This window comes from Solenopsis invicta, chromosome 16 (genome assembly GCF_016802725.1).
Source record: "Solenopsis invicta isolate M01_SB chromosome 16, UNIL_Sinv_3.0, whole genome shotgun sequence".
NCBI lineage: Eukaryota > Metazoa > Arthropoda > Insecta > Hymenoptera > Formicidae > Solenopsis > Solenopsis invicta.
In genome coordinates, this window is record NC_052679.1 from 3,563,202 (window position 1) to 3,578,129 (window position 14,928).

Below are 14,928 nucleotides of genomic sequence, written 5' to 3' on the forward strand. Positions count from 1 at the left end.
TAAATCAATCTCGAATAAACCAGAAACATTTTTAAACTTATCCTTATCTTCCTCCGTATTTCTTTTTGATCTCAACGGATAAAATGTTAAGCCTCTCATTATCCATGCTCATTTCTTCAACATTTTTATCCTGAACTTCTCTGATTGGGATTTGCTTGTATAATGTAGGGCCAAAGACACAGTTAACTTCTTCGTACTTTCATTATGATCTCTGTTTTCAACTTCGCTTGATTGGCGAGGAATAACGGAATTAAAAACCGTGCCGGTGGAATTTTAAGTTGTTCGCGGCGTTATGGACTTTCCCGCGACGACACGGCGAAGAGCGGATAGGAAGACGCTGTCGAGACGAGAGCCAGGTTTTACTGTCAGAAGGATTTTACGAGAGTCGCCGCGCGCCGACGAGTGATGACGAAACGAGTCTACTGCACCGCGCGATGCCGCGTATTTATAGAAACGTAGACGGAGATTGTACGCTAATGGTCGTATAAATAGTAGCTCTTACTAGAGTTTTTAACCGGAAGCAAAAGCCTCAGGTGCTTTAAAAGCGGCTCGTAAACGAAGCCCGTAAATACGAGTGTCGTCAAGCGTCCGCGGCAATTCATCGCGCGAGCACGACGTTGGTCACAACGTAATTATTCGTTCGCCGGTGAAAAAGGTACACGATGAGCAAGGAGTACACGGCACGTGACGCGATTGCTTGATCACGGCCTCGATGATCGGGTGCCCCCTCGAGGAAGTCGAAATTTTCGTGGAAGCCGGATGGAATCTTAAATGAAGCAGTTTGGGCGAAAGTGCGAAAAATCGGCCTCGAAATTATTCGAAATAAAGCTCTGCTGAGCGGAATGCCGCAAAAATTCTGATATTTTAATGCTTTTAACGCCTGTCCAAGTTTCGTAATTCCTTGGTAGAATTTTGATTATTATAACACGTTTTTATAGTAGATAGAATTTATTTTTTTAGATAAATGTTTTTTCGTTGCTTTTAAAAAGACTTGCATAAAATTATTACAAAATTCTTTTTTATTAAACGCAATTTCTAAATTAAATTATTTTTCAATTACATAAGGAAAATGAAGTAAGGAAGAAATTTTAGAATTTTCATAAACACGCACGAGCAATTAAAGAATACAGAATTTATTAAAAATGAAATACGTAGGGACCATGATATATTTCATTCATCACCTGTTGATATCTCTTTTTTCATCGAGAATTACGAGACCCATATATAATTGAGTGTCGAATAAATTATGCGATGCAACGAGTCACGGAAAGTCTGTTGAGAGTTAACATAATAACCCTTCTTTCGCAAGGAGAGTTTTAAGTGACGACTCTCTTGTCCTGTGCACGCATCAGTAGCGAGCCCTTGACGGAAAGTTAGTGACAAAGTCACGTATTTATCCGGTTCCATGTGTTAGCGATGCAAACGATTTGCCGACGAAAAGGTTAAACGTGTCGTGGACGGGTACTTAAATGATGAATACGCTTCGCTTCTGTATCCCTGCTGCGAGCAGAGATACAGTCGCAACCAAAGAAAGAATTAATCTCATAAAGATAATAGATAGAGAAAATTATTAGAACGATAAATTCAATTTCTTCTTAGAATTACGTGCTTAATATTGGACAATTATAAATAATTATCTACAATTATCGAACATGTAATGTCTCTCCTTCGTATGAAATAATGGCAAATAAGTCGATTCCGTTTCTCTAATCAATTAAAAAAAATTTTTTAATAATCTTCTCAATTTTAGTTATTATTTTTCTTTTACTTAATGAAATGACTAATTCTACGCTTTTATATTTTACTAAAAGAAGAAAAAATAGCCGCGCAAAATAGATAGCGGACAACCGTTAAAGAGGATGATTAATTATTCACAAGCAGCTCCACGTATTTCCAGTTGGCTAAAAAAAACATTTGAATATAAGCCGGAAATAATCACCCAATCGAATCGCGATCGCGATGATAATGCAGCATTGAAACAGGACTCCGAATACGCGGATACGTTAGCAAAATATACGTCGTGCTCTTCCGTCCCTCCCCGTCTGCGATTGGTCCAAACTTCGCCCACCGATATATGTTTTGTAAGTCGGAAAGTCAGTTTCGGAATCGTTCAGTTGTTCCTGAACAGAGCGCCCACGCAATGAATCGGGGTCCGATGGTTGCCGAAATAACGTCTCTCTGAGCTTCGCCCACGTCGTACGTTTGGTCCCATTGGCCGCGCAGGCAGAGGGCCACGCATAACCAACGATACCTCTGCGGGGAGCGACTTCTCCTCTTTCCCTTCCTGTTAAACAGGAGGGGGCCCTATATGTGGCACGTCCGGCGTTTCCGAAATTATTGCGACATATTGAATATTCATAGAGATGTCGCCTACTAATTCCGACAGATGACGACGATATCTCATTTATCCTTTCGCAATAAAAAAAAAACGCTAGATTTTTATGTTTATTGAATCTCCGCGAATACGAGGGGCTATATATGGATCGCCTGCCTGCGTATCTCTCCCGAGAACATCGCGGCGCGTTGAATATTCGATCGCCCCGTTGCCTAATATCGATTATCTCCATCCGCCGCGTATCGACGCAAAGCAGCTGATTTTTCTTTTACTAGAAATCACCGTGAGTATCTTAATACGCGTGTTAAAAAGCATGTTCGTGTCGGGCTGATCTCCGTCTGCAAATCACGAAAGAGCCGCGAGACGCGTCGCGTCGGGGCTCCGCCGCGCCGGATTAAGAAAATAGGACTCGCGGTGAGCCGAGCTGACAAATCGCTCGGATTGGCCGTATCGCGTCTCTCTATCGGCGCATCTCACGGGGCTTGGGGCGTCCAATCGACGCGTACACCGTGTGCGTGCCGTGACTAATGTCTAATGATGCGTGTTCTCTCCTCGCTTCTCCTCGTTTTGTCGTCGTCCGCCGTAATCCGGCGTCCGGCTTCGATTCTTAAGTGCCACTCGCTGAAATCTCGATGTCACCTCGAGAGACACTCGTCGAAAGACCACGCTCGCGAATTTCAGCTCAGCCGGAATAACCACTCGGTTCGCGCGCGGCTCTCGATCGACGAGAGCCCACGCGTTCCCCTAAACCGCTTCCTGCTTCATTACCTCCTGCGAGCGACGTCGGTCGCGCCGCCGCGCCGGTGTGTTGTTACATAAATATAGTTATGTTCCCCCCGATGTGATTTCACGTGGGAGTTCCGCGGACAACAACAATCGATCATTCGTTTGCATCAGCGGCGATTGTTAGAACCCGGAACGCCGCGCCGCAACAGCAGGCCGCGATTTCGAATTATCGTGAATATCTCCGGTATCCTGCGAGCTATCGGAATGACGTTTTTCGTTATCTCTGACATCGCGATACTCTCGGCGCCTTTGGCGCGTTTCTCGGCAGGTTTATCAGAATCATTCGCGACGAAAGAGCTATTCGAACGCACGGGCGATCGTAAATTTCCAAGGCGTCGTTAAGTGCCGAGAGAAATTCCGAGCGATAAAGCATCAAGTCACCATATTCCAAAAATAAGGCGAGATTTAACGGTCGCGTCTCCTACCTACTTAATTTACGAATACTAATTATGATAACGATGTGGCAGCATTAACATTAATTCTTGCAAATTGCCATTACCGGCCGTGTGGCGCTGTAATTAGTCATCCTTACCTCGTGTAATATTTTCTTTACTTTTCACTGTTAAATTTTAATTTGCGACACAAGTGAGTCTCTTCATTCATTGTGACAAAATTCTCTTGCAAACGAGTAACGCTCTCCTGCAAAGTTATTTCGGGTGCAAACAAACTTTCTCTCTTGCATGCGTTTCGCACATTGTTTAACAAACGGAGTGGATCAGTTTAGAGTTACGTAACGGAAAAGAAGAGTGAACGAAAACCTTTTCTCACGGATCAAGCGCGTATTCTCGACGGCACTTGACCGATATCCGGAGCCAGATTTCTACGCCGCGATAAGAATCGACGGCCGTCGCAGCACATGGAAGCGTTGAAGAGGCATGCAAACAGGAGGGCTGGTTAATTGCGGGTGTAACGCCAGTGCAAAGCCAGACAGCCGCGACAATTTCGAGAGCCTCGTAATGTATGTACGAGCTGGTAAAAATGTCCCCCAATTAAAACGGGTGACTGAAATCGGCGTCGCGGACGACGCGGCGACGGGAGATCGTCGAAGAACGCTAGGAAGTGCGCCTCGCGCGATTGCAACGAGAAAATGATTTCATCGCGGCTCGGCGGCGGAAATATGTAAGAGTCGAGGGCACTTAAAATACCGTCGTGATAAAAAGCGTATTTACCGCCAATATATTTCGGCATTCAATGCGCGAGATAAGCGAGTGCGCGAGCGAGCGGAGAGCAACAGTAGTGCAATAAAAGCTCGCCGTGTAACTGATGGTCTCCAATAAACAGCATCGACGATCTTTTTATAGGGCAATTAAATTTTACCGGGTTGCGCGCGGACATCGCGATATTATAACGCTCTCGTACTGTGCGCGCGCCCGTGCTATCCACTCCGCTAAAAACACATCTCGGGGAGTTGTCACGACGTAAAACCGTGCCGGTAACGTTGCGCGAACCAATTACATCTCCGCCTACGCGAGACGCTTAGCGAGTCCTTGATAATTGGACGGAATAATCTTTGCTACAATACGTTCGGTGTGGCAGTTAATAAAATTATCTGTCGGATTTATGGCCGCGCGTCGTGCATTACACTCGTGCGACGTAAAACAGTTGCAGCATTAATATACTCGTGCATAATAATTATTTAACTCTTAATAATATGTACATGGAGAAAATGGGATTTGCTAAAGAAATAAATCTGAAAATAATTTCGTTAGACCACCGAAATAATTATATAAGATACTCAAGCTGATCGCCAGCTGATGTCGAAACTTTTTCCAGCATGCTTCATCACGCTTAAAACTCCTTTACAATTATTTTGGATTCAACAAAATTATTTTCAGATCTGTATCTAGCTAAATTTTTAGATACCTCAACAAAATAATTTTTTCCATGTATAAAAGTATTAAATCGGTTAAACAATCAAACTTAATTAATAGAAATAAAATGACTTTTAATTAAACTTTTAATTCAAATGAATTTTCCTATTGTTCTATTGTTCAGCACAATTTTTGAAATTTCTGTCTAAAGGTCTCTATAAGATACTTGTTTAATACCTTAAAAAATGAAGTATTATTCCTAAAAGTTTTTTTTTTCAATCAAGTTCACCTTATTTCTCTCGCTTCTTTATTGCCCTTTCGCGCAATTTCCATTTCACCGAATCAGATTATTTCGCGCTTCCATTTCAGCTTCTCCGCGAGCCCACTGAAAGCCATTAGAACTGCGAGCGCGAAAATCGATGTATTGTGTGGAGTGCACTTCCTTTGCATTGAACCGTGCGATCTCTTCATCGCATCACTTCTTCTGCTCGCGGAGTGGCGAAGGTGGACGGGGCCGGATGATCGAGGCGAAACGATAGTATTGCGGATCCTCGGGCAGTCTCGCTCCTTCTCCTCTTCTTCTTCTTCTTATCCCTCGTAGTACAGATTCCACTGCGCGCGTCCGCCGCATAACCGCGATAAATTACGAGGGTGGAAGGCCGAAAGGGGTAGCAAGGAGAGAGGAGGTAGAAGAAGAGGCGAGAGACGGGAAAAGAGAAACGGACGGCGGGCGCAGCTCGCTTTGCACACAATTTCCACGTGGTCGGGGCCGACCGGCGGCGGTATCTTTGCGCGAAAATAAAGTGTCGTTGCGCGCGCGCGCGCGCTAGCACACGCGTACCGCGAGATGTTGCCGAGCGGAAGAGGACGGCGAAGGTGGTAGTAGCCAGGGGCCCTTATTAACATTTTCTCTGGGATTCGCGGCGAGATTAAATTGACGGCGAGGATTTGCGAGTCGTTTGTTACCGGCTACCCCCGTCCACCCTTTCCCTCTTGTTCCCTCGCACGCTGCCTGCCTTTGAGATTCTCTCGTTCTTGCTCTCACCATGCGTCGACTGCGAAAGCCAATTCTTTCCTGATCTCGCTCGATTCCCCTCTTGAGACCACTCTCGCGATTCTCGGCGTAATGATCTCGATGATTTTCTATCGACTTGAGAAGCAATTTGAATTTACGCGATTGATTTTTCCCTAATAAAAGAGAATAGTGTAAAAAATCTAGAAAATTATATAATAGGCGAGAATTGCAACTTTTAGTAATTTTGCTCTTCAACTTTCGTAGATTATATTTTCGTATACGCATTTACATTTTGTTAATGTCTCTATGAGAAATAATGGGCGCGTAATAACATTAAACGTTTACTTTAGCCGCCTTCGGGAAAGTTTGATGACGCAGAGAAGAAGATGAGGAAGATCGAGACGGTTCTCCAAGTTTATATGGTCCTTCTATTATGGAGCAGTCTCTCCGGGGCGCAGCTGTTAGCCCCGTTGATCGTCAGAAGTATACTGTACACTCACGGAAAAGCGGAGAGAGAAGCGCCGTTGCATTAATAAGACGGCGGCGTTCGCGCGCTCATCGGTCGCGTAGACGGACTTGGGATAGCTCTCGGAATAGATTCCTAACTCCGTACAGTAGGCCACATAATCCGCGGGAGTGGAGAGAGGGGCGGCGGGCAGAGAGGGAGGGAAGAGAGTGACGGAAGTTTATTTTCTCTTTGTGACTATTCGAAGACGCTACTCGTCCCAACCCAGAATTCGCGAACTCGCCTGACTCGCGACGAGCCAAATCGTAAAGCGGGGCGTAACCGCGTGGGCGACCGAGGGGAAAATAGCAGCGCTATTGTAGCGAATCTCCGGAAACGCGTTTAAAATTGTGCACCCTTATGCGTGACGCAATATAACGATCCCGATAACGCGTTACGCATTATTAAATAAGAGTATTTTTTTAATGTGTCAAAATCATATAAAATATTTAAAAAATTATGCAAGTACGCAACATTTTAATATTTACATTCTTATAAAAAATATATAATTTAAATAATAATTTTTATATACATAATTTTATTACATAAAATTAGATCTAAAATGTATATAAATATCTATAGTTATATAAGTTTAGAAATATGTATTTTTTTGTAAAGAACAATTTATTCCGTCTGCTCGAAGACTTCCACTAGTCGACGACGGTGGTAGTCACGAGACCGTGAAGCACAACGTTGCATCCGTAACATCGGACCGTGCAGCTTTTTATCACGCGCACTCTCGCGCTCGCTCTTCGGGACTTTTCGCGCGGCTCCTACGCTTCATTAAGCCCGAAGAGATCATTCTTTCAGCGCGGCCCGCCCGCCTCACGGTTTCACGGGGCCCCGATCGCCAACAGAAAAAGGCAGAATCGAAGTTTAAAGGGAATCGCGAAGAAAGGCGACTTGAGCTCCCTTTCTCTCGAACGCCGCGTCGTCGGTGCCTTTGACGCCTACTAATGAGAGGGCAGTGATTAAGGGAACTCTCGCGGTGGAGAGTGCCGAGAGCGAGAGGGAATAAGCGGGACAAGGTATAAAGCAGCACCACGGACAGACAGACGGGCGGACAGCTGCGGTGCGACGCGGGCTTTTTCGTGAAGTAACGCGATCCCAAAGGAATCACCGCCTCGTCGATCGTTAATTCGACGGCGTGTCGAACGAACTTATTATCGACGCCTTCCATTATTCTTCCCACTTTCTTTCGCATGATCGAAAGACTGACGTTAAGCATCAATCCCACGCGTGTCTCGAACGATCTTACGATCAAGATCCAAATTTTTATGTAAAGAGGCCAAATTAGCTAAGTAATTAATTGTAGCGAAAATTAATGTAGAAAATTAGCCTGTAAATTAATCATAAAATGTTTTATACAGTCGGTAGATATTTCGTAAATTTTGTCTTCGGAAAAAATATCCTAATTTACTTTCCTCTCAAAGTATCTTCTTGTAAAGAGACACTATGTCTTCTCTCTAATTCTCGCTTCATTACATTTCCGCTTTTTCTACATCGGTGCAGGAAACCGGTGGATCTTCATCGCGCCGGAGAAAATTCCATTGGTCACGCAATCGATATCGCTACGATGATTGAATAAAGTCCGGTCGGCATTCCGCGAGTTCCTGCAATCGTTAGCGGAGGTATGCGAAATATGACGTTTCATTAATTAATTGATCCTATTAGGAGCTTTATCGCGACAGGCGTTTGAAATATTGCCGTGCTTACAACAAAAGATATTTATGAGAGCATATAACGTAGACAAGATCCGATAAGGAGTGAAGCGATATTGATACGAGAGACGCGATGACAAGAAGATCGATCGGTTTAATTAGGTGTGGATGTTAAAATATACTCGTTATCGCGTTTACGTATCTATACTCATAAATTTTTTTCTTCGCAAAAAATAAAGATATGTAAAAATTACAAAGGAAAGACAGCTACTTAGGAATAGTATCAAAATTTCAGGAAAACGCGTGGTCCAAAAATTAGTAGACAACAAACCGTGACTTCTCCGTTCGTTTGATCTCAACTGCAGAATTAATGTTTCCGTTTCACAGAATTTCGTTCTCTCTCTCTCGTCCATTTCCTCGGAATAACACCTCGATTGTCCCCGTTCCAAACTATTGATACAGTCCAGCCGGTTTCATAGGTCGTGACGAGTGACCGAGCGATGCGACGCGCGTATCGGCAGTCGGAGATATTCTCGCAGGCCGCATTTCACTTAATTAAAAGCGTCAGCCGGCGTGACCTAATTAACGAGAAGCACCTCGCGAGTGGACGCATTCTCAGACCGAGCAGAATGCGCCTGGCGTGCCCGCGCGCGATTTTTCCTCCCCGATGCCATCGGCGGGGAAGGAAACGCGAGCGTCGCGCGCGACGTTAACGAACGGGTTATTTACCGCGCCTACGGAACGCGGCATTAATTCTTCGTTATCGCGATAAGACCACTCCGTAGTTGGCAGCTGGCGTCGTGGCGATTGGCCAGCTGCCAATGGTTGCGACTGCCGTCGATACATTGTCGAAGAGGTCGAATCGCGCCTATCTCACCGTTGCGAATCGGGCTTTGCGAGAAGAACGCACGACCACCGCGAAGGCTTGCTGAACAAGCTGTTGTTGTGGCGTGTCAGATGGTATGAAATAGCGATTTCATTCCTGCATTGCCCTTTCTTGAAAATTGCATCGTAATATACTTCAAAAATCGGTCCTCATTTTGTGTAATTGCCTCTCGAGAGTCTCGATATCATCATTAAAAATAAATTGTATAAAGGTAAGATAGAATCTGTATACAATTTATCCATCTATATAGTATTTTCTATCGGATATTCTAAGGGTGTATTATACACGTTCTTTTCAAAATAATAAAAAAAAAATTACAGATTATAACATTACATTACATTTAAGAGTAACACCAAAAATTTGATGGTGTTTTTCTACTCAAATTAAAAATTATTTTAATTAGAAAAAATGTTCTAATGGAAATATAAATAAGAAATAATAAAAATTTGAATTTTTAAAAATTTAATTTAATTTAATTTTAAACAATCTTTATTTATTTATAAAACAACTGAGTTAAGAATCGTGATGAAATTTTAGATACATCATCCTGAATATTTTAAGTACTTACACAAAAAAAGTTTTTGTGTAAGTCGAGTTTTCTATCATATTTTGAAAAATAATTTAATTTTTAATAACGAGTAGATAAATTATAAAAATGTGTTAATAAATAAAAGTATACTGTTATTTATATAACTTTCATATAAATACACGTAGTACATTTACAGTGTCAACATTAGCATTTTTCTAATTTCAATTTACTTGGCAAAGACCGTACGTGCAATACATCTTTAAACTCAACGACGTGCAGAAGGTTTAGTCGTCTGTAAACAATTTAAATTGATGTGCAATTTTAATGCGCCTTCAGCAGGTTTCATGTTGTTTTCGACGCTGTCGTATTTATAGATCACAATAAGACGATTATGTCGTTGCCGATGGCATCTATTATGAAAAATTTTAGTGCAGCCGCATATCGCGTTTGACACGCGTTTACGCAACGATTAAAAAGAACAGGAGGGAGAAGAAAATCGCTGCGAGAGACGAGCACCGCCCACGCCGCGTCGTTTAATTACGCTTCCGAAAGTTACCTTCTGGGTGTCTCGGGCAGAGCGAGCGTACATGATTTATCGCGCGCGTACGGGAGGTAATCGCGAAAATTCGCCCAAAACTGCGCGCTTTCACCACCAGCCTGCGATTTATCGAGATGTTATCTCTGTCGAGCTTCCTTACACCGTCGACAGTCATCATCTCGCGCGACACGCGTTAAAACTGGTAACGTCAATTACGATACGGTCACTTGTAGACTGGTAGTACCCGCGCGATGGCGACCGCCACATCCGCAACGGAAAGCGCCGAAACCGCTTGTCCCGCGGTTTCTGGGACACGCGTCATCCGGGATTGATGTTAATAAGGACTTTTACTTCGTAACCGTAATGATCGAGTAAATTTGTCGCAAATACGATTAAAGTTACTTTAGTAATTTTAGAAAATTTATAGACAGGCCTATAGAAAGCAAACAAATTATCGTAGAAATATCATTTAACATTAGCTGAATAATGATAATTTTATAATATGTATATTGCTTGGCAAAAATTTTTTGGCGTATCTATTCTGCACGCAGGCTGCGCACGACTTGTAAGAGTGAGCGAGTTTTCTGACAAAAAAATCGCTGTTGAAGGGGTTCCAAAAGGATTGTGTGTGTGAGTTTTAGGCTCCAGTTTATTTGGAGTTTTTCATTAAATTTTGTAAATGCTATTAATCATATAAACTCTGCATAAATGCTTTTATTACTTTCTATAATAAAATGTTGCTATTGCGATGATTAAATTTACGAAAGTGCGCAAGAGAAAGCCGAACGCGGAAAATACAAGCGAGACTTTGTCAGCTGAAAGACAAAACGATTGAAGGACTTTCCGTGGGCTCTAGATAATTCCTCGACTTACTAGATGGGTCAAGGCCTTTCTCTCTCTCTTACAAACAACTGCCTACGATCGAAGAAAGAGCGCTGCGTAACTCACGAGGCGCAGCGCGGTTATTTAGTCACGCTTCGTCTCAAGGAAACTGACCTATTAATCTTTCGGAGAAGAGCAAGCAAATGCAACAAATTCGTGCCTCGTTCTGATAAAGATTCGATAAAAATAACCCAGATAGTTTTTTATTCAATAAATTAGTAGAGTATACGCACATTTAATATTATATTCTTTATCATAGATTACATTTTATGTAAAACAAATACTCCCTAATAAAATGTCAAAGTAACAGATTCTCGTAAAAGTAAAGTTCAAGAATTGCGAAAACTTGTGACTATTTAAATTTCAATAACTCAACCGAGTGCGCTCATTATCTCACCAAGCCCTTAATGCTGATTCATTTCCTGTCGTGTTATAAATTGATACCGAGCAGATCTCAGTGATCTGAGGATTTTTCGCAGATTTACCGACAAAGTCAGCGCGGCCGATTCAAACGAAAAAGTCATGCGGCGGTCAAAGCATCTGCTTAGCTTTCATCTCGAGTCCTCGTTTGTTATCTGAGCGTTACCTACGTGTACATGTACACCCATCTGCCTATCTGCTTATCTGCCGTGAAAGAATCACCAGCACGCGTTTCTACAGCGGTTAGGATGCAAACGCAATGTAAAGTCGCGATAACGCCCTAGTCTACGCGACATTAACGTTGTTTCACACAAAAAACGCAGTGGACTGCGGTAGAATAAAGCTTCTTCAAAAAGAAAGAAAAAAAAATGAAGCGTCTTTCATCGTTTTTCGTCTCTCGTAAAATAGCAACGTAAAATTTATCTTCAATTTCAAACGAGGCTTTTAAAAACTACAAGAATTGTTAAAAATCATTTATTCGGGAGCAACGAACAAACGGGAAAATATTATTGGGTCGAGATTTTCCACGGGGGGGGGGGGGGGGGAGAGAAAAAAGATTTACGTCCAACGCGATGTGAACGAGGCCTTATCGCCGCGCACATGCGCTACCGCACGGGCTCATGCGCCCACGCCTCGCGCGTATACAGCACACTCCGGAATAAATGCGTGTTTATCGCGGCGGTGGCGGTGGCGGCACTGCTTTTGATGCCGGCAGCAGCTCGTGCTGTTCCTTCTTCTGTTCCATCGTGCAGCTTCTCGTTCCTTCTCTCTCTCTCTTTCTTTCTTTCAGCGCGGGAGAAGGCCCTCGCGCAGATGGGCCCGACCGATTTACATAAGGCCGAGAGAGCTCTGTGCCCGTGCACTCGCATCGCGCTGGGGCCTTCCTCTTATTAAACGCGCTCGCGAGTGCGCACGCACACGACGCACGCACGCACGCACGCACGCACGCACGCACGCACGCACGCACACGCGTATCCTTTATTAAGGGCGCAGCCGGCGCACGAGCGCGCATCGCGCGGACACAGAAGCGCCGCGCATACCTTGTTGCGCTAACAATACGACCGCCCACGTACGAGATATCTCGTTTTATTATTATCCCCGTGTCCGTTTTTTCTCTCTTTCTTTCTTCCTCCTTCGCCGTTACCGTCTCTCCAGCTACTTCTGCCTCGGCCCTCGCCGCCCTTTCGCCGTTTCGCCGCGCGCGCGACGACCGCTAGTTCACCGCGTCCACGACGCAGTGAACTTTGCATGCGCTGATTCACCGGTATACTTTACTCCACCGACGCATGTGCTTGTCCGTCCTCGATATAAGACAATGTTCCCTTTACTCGAGAAACGAACGTACGTAATAGATGTACGGTAACGATGATCCGGAATAATCCAGATAATGAGTAAATATTCGAAGAAAGGCGATTTAAGTAGAAAAGATCAACGATTCTACAGAGATTGTCTTTCAAGAATACTTTGAATATAGTATTTACTGTTGAATTAATACTCGTTATTTTAATTATTCTCCGTAAAAAAATATTCAAAAACGTCTACGAACCTCTACGAATTCTCTACAACGTGATGTACTAGGGAAAAAGTGTTGGACCGATGGCCGCAGCTGAGATATCGCGAGTATCGATGGAAGACAGCAGGCAGCAAAAGACAGATCGCGAGGAGGTGAAAGAGAGCAAGAAAAATATCGTCCGGATAATGCCGGCGTATCACGTCCGAGTTTGAGAACGACGCCAGGGTCGGCGTCGCTGTCAGTGCGTGAAAGTTCGGAACAAAGATAAATTTGTACCAGGGCTCTCTTCCCCATCTCGCATGGGTCCCTCGTGCGGTTACCACACACCGTATCATCTCCCTCGCGTCCCGCAGCGTCGTCCACGAAAGATATGCGTACTGGGCAGGATATTTGGATAGACATAAAGGTGTCTACGGGGTGTCGGCCGAAGTGAAAACGCAACCGATCATGTTCGCTAGATTTATGCTGTTTTTTTTCTCTCTCGAGATGTCACAACCTTGCCGTCAACAGGTTACGTTCTCTCTCTCTCTCTCTCTCTCTCTCTCTCTCTAGCAAGCGAGTTTCTAAACTAAGAGAAATGAAAAACGATTTCGAAATATTCTCTTAATAAAATCGAATCGTATCTTAAAATGTTTCGAGATCCAGAGCAGTGCGCTTCGCGGTTCGAAAGATCGATTGGTGATTCTAACGTAAATAGATATGAACACGGTCTAAGTATCATCGAACGCGTCATTTAGATGGCACTCGCTGATACGCGCTAATATCGCGGACTTTGTACACGAGTCGCAGAACCGGGTCTTTATTAGCGCGACAAAACGGCCGATTATCTCGCGGTGCAACCCCCGGAAGCCGCGCGATACGTACGAGCGATAACAGTAATTGCTCGCGTGACCGTCGTCGGGCGAGGAATTTCTGGCATTTACCCAAAGTACACCCGTCAAAAATACACGAGCATTCAGCACGCACGCCCGCGTCTCGCCGCGCGACCAACGATCGTGTTACCGATGCACAAACGTTTATATTCACCCGATGATTTCTAACGCGTGGACAACAGAACGTGCCTACTCGCTATTATATTCCTCGTTCTTCTTAAACGGTACTCTCTCTTTTCCAAAACGGAAAGAAGTGACCGGGAGGAAAAGAGAGACCGAGAGAGAGAGAGAGATGCGGCTACAAAGGCATCGCACGCGGAGCATTGTTAGTGACAAAACAAGAGAGCCGCGGGATCACCGACGCCACTATCATAACGTACGAGCAACATATCGCATGACAAGAGAAGCCCCGGGAACACAGAGGGCCCCGGTACTGACCCCTCTGACCCCCGCTGTTTTTGTGCCGACCGTGCCCGTCGAGAGTCGGACGCCGCGCCTTTGGGCCTCCTCCGGTACCAAATCGCGAAACATGCCGACACGGTACGGTGTATGGATATACCCCTGGAGGGCCCGCTCTCACGAAACTCACCGGCGACGTACCGCCACGTCGGATTTCAGACGCGAAACGCGATATTCGTCGTGCCGGTGAACGGGGAAGACGCAGACGCCGCTTTTCTCCTCTCGTTTCCTCTCGCCCAGATGTCCGAGGGTACGAAAGGGGTTACAAGAAACATGGCTTTCGGCGACACGTCGTATTAATTCGGGAATAGTCACCCTATTCTTTTTTTTTTATGTGAACGATCAATGCCCGAGGGCGATTTTACACCCCAATTAAAAGTCGTTAATAACTACATATTGTATACGATACTGTTTAAATTGTTATATAATTTATTAACACACTGATAAAAAAAGTTAAATGACTAAAATTTCCAACTCGATTAAATTTCTTTAATTCAAATATTTATTTAAGTTAAACATACGTGCTTAATTTAAATACAAATACTTAAAGTTCAACTATTTTATATATTTGAGTTAAATACATAAATTTTTGAATTGAAAAAATTTAATCAAGTTGAAAAATTTAGTCAATATAATAACTTTTTTCTCGGTGACTCTAAGATTATTATATACACATATTTAATTACTATTTTCTGAAAAAATATAAAGAACCAAGA

General features: G+C 43.8%; 1 protein-coding gene across 2 annotated transcripts in view; it reads right to left on the bottom strand.

Annotated features, from left to right (window-relative positions):
- The window catches only part of LOC105195902 (myocardin-related transcription factor B), a 209,379-nt gene that overhangs the window by 41,844 nt on the left and 152,607 nt on the right, over window positions 1–14,928 (bottom strand). The gene's annotated exons all lie outside the window — the stretch shown is intronic.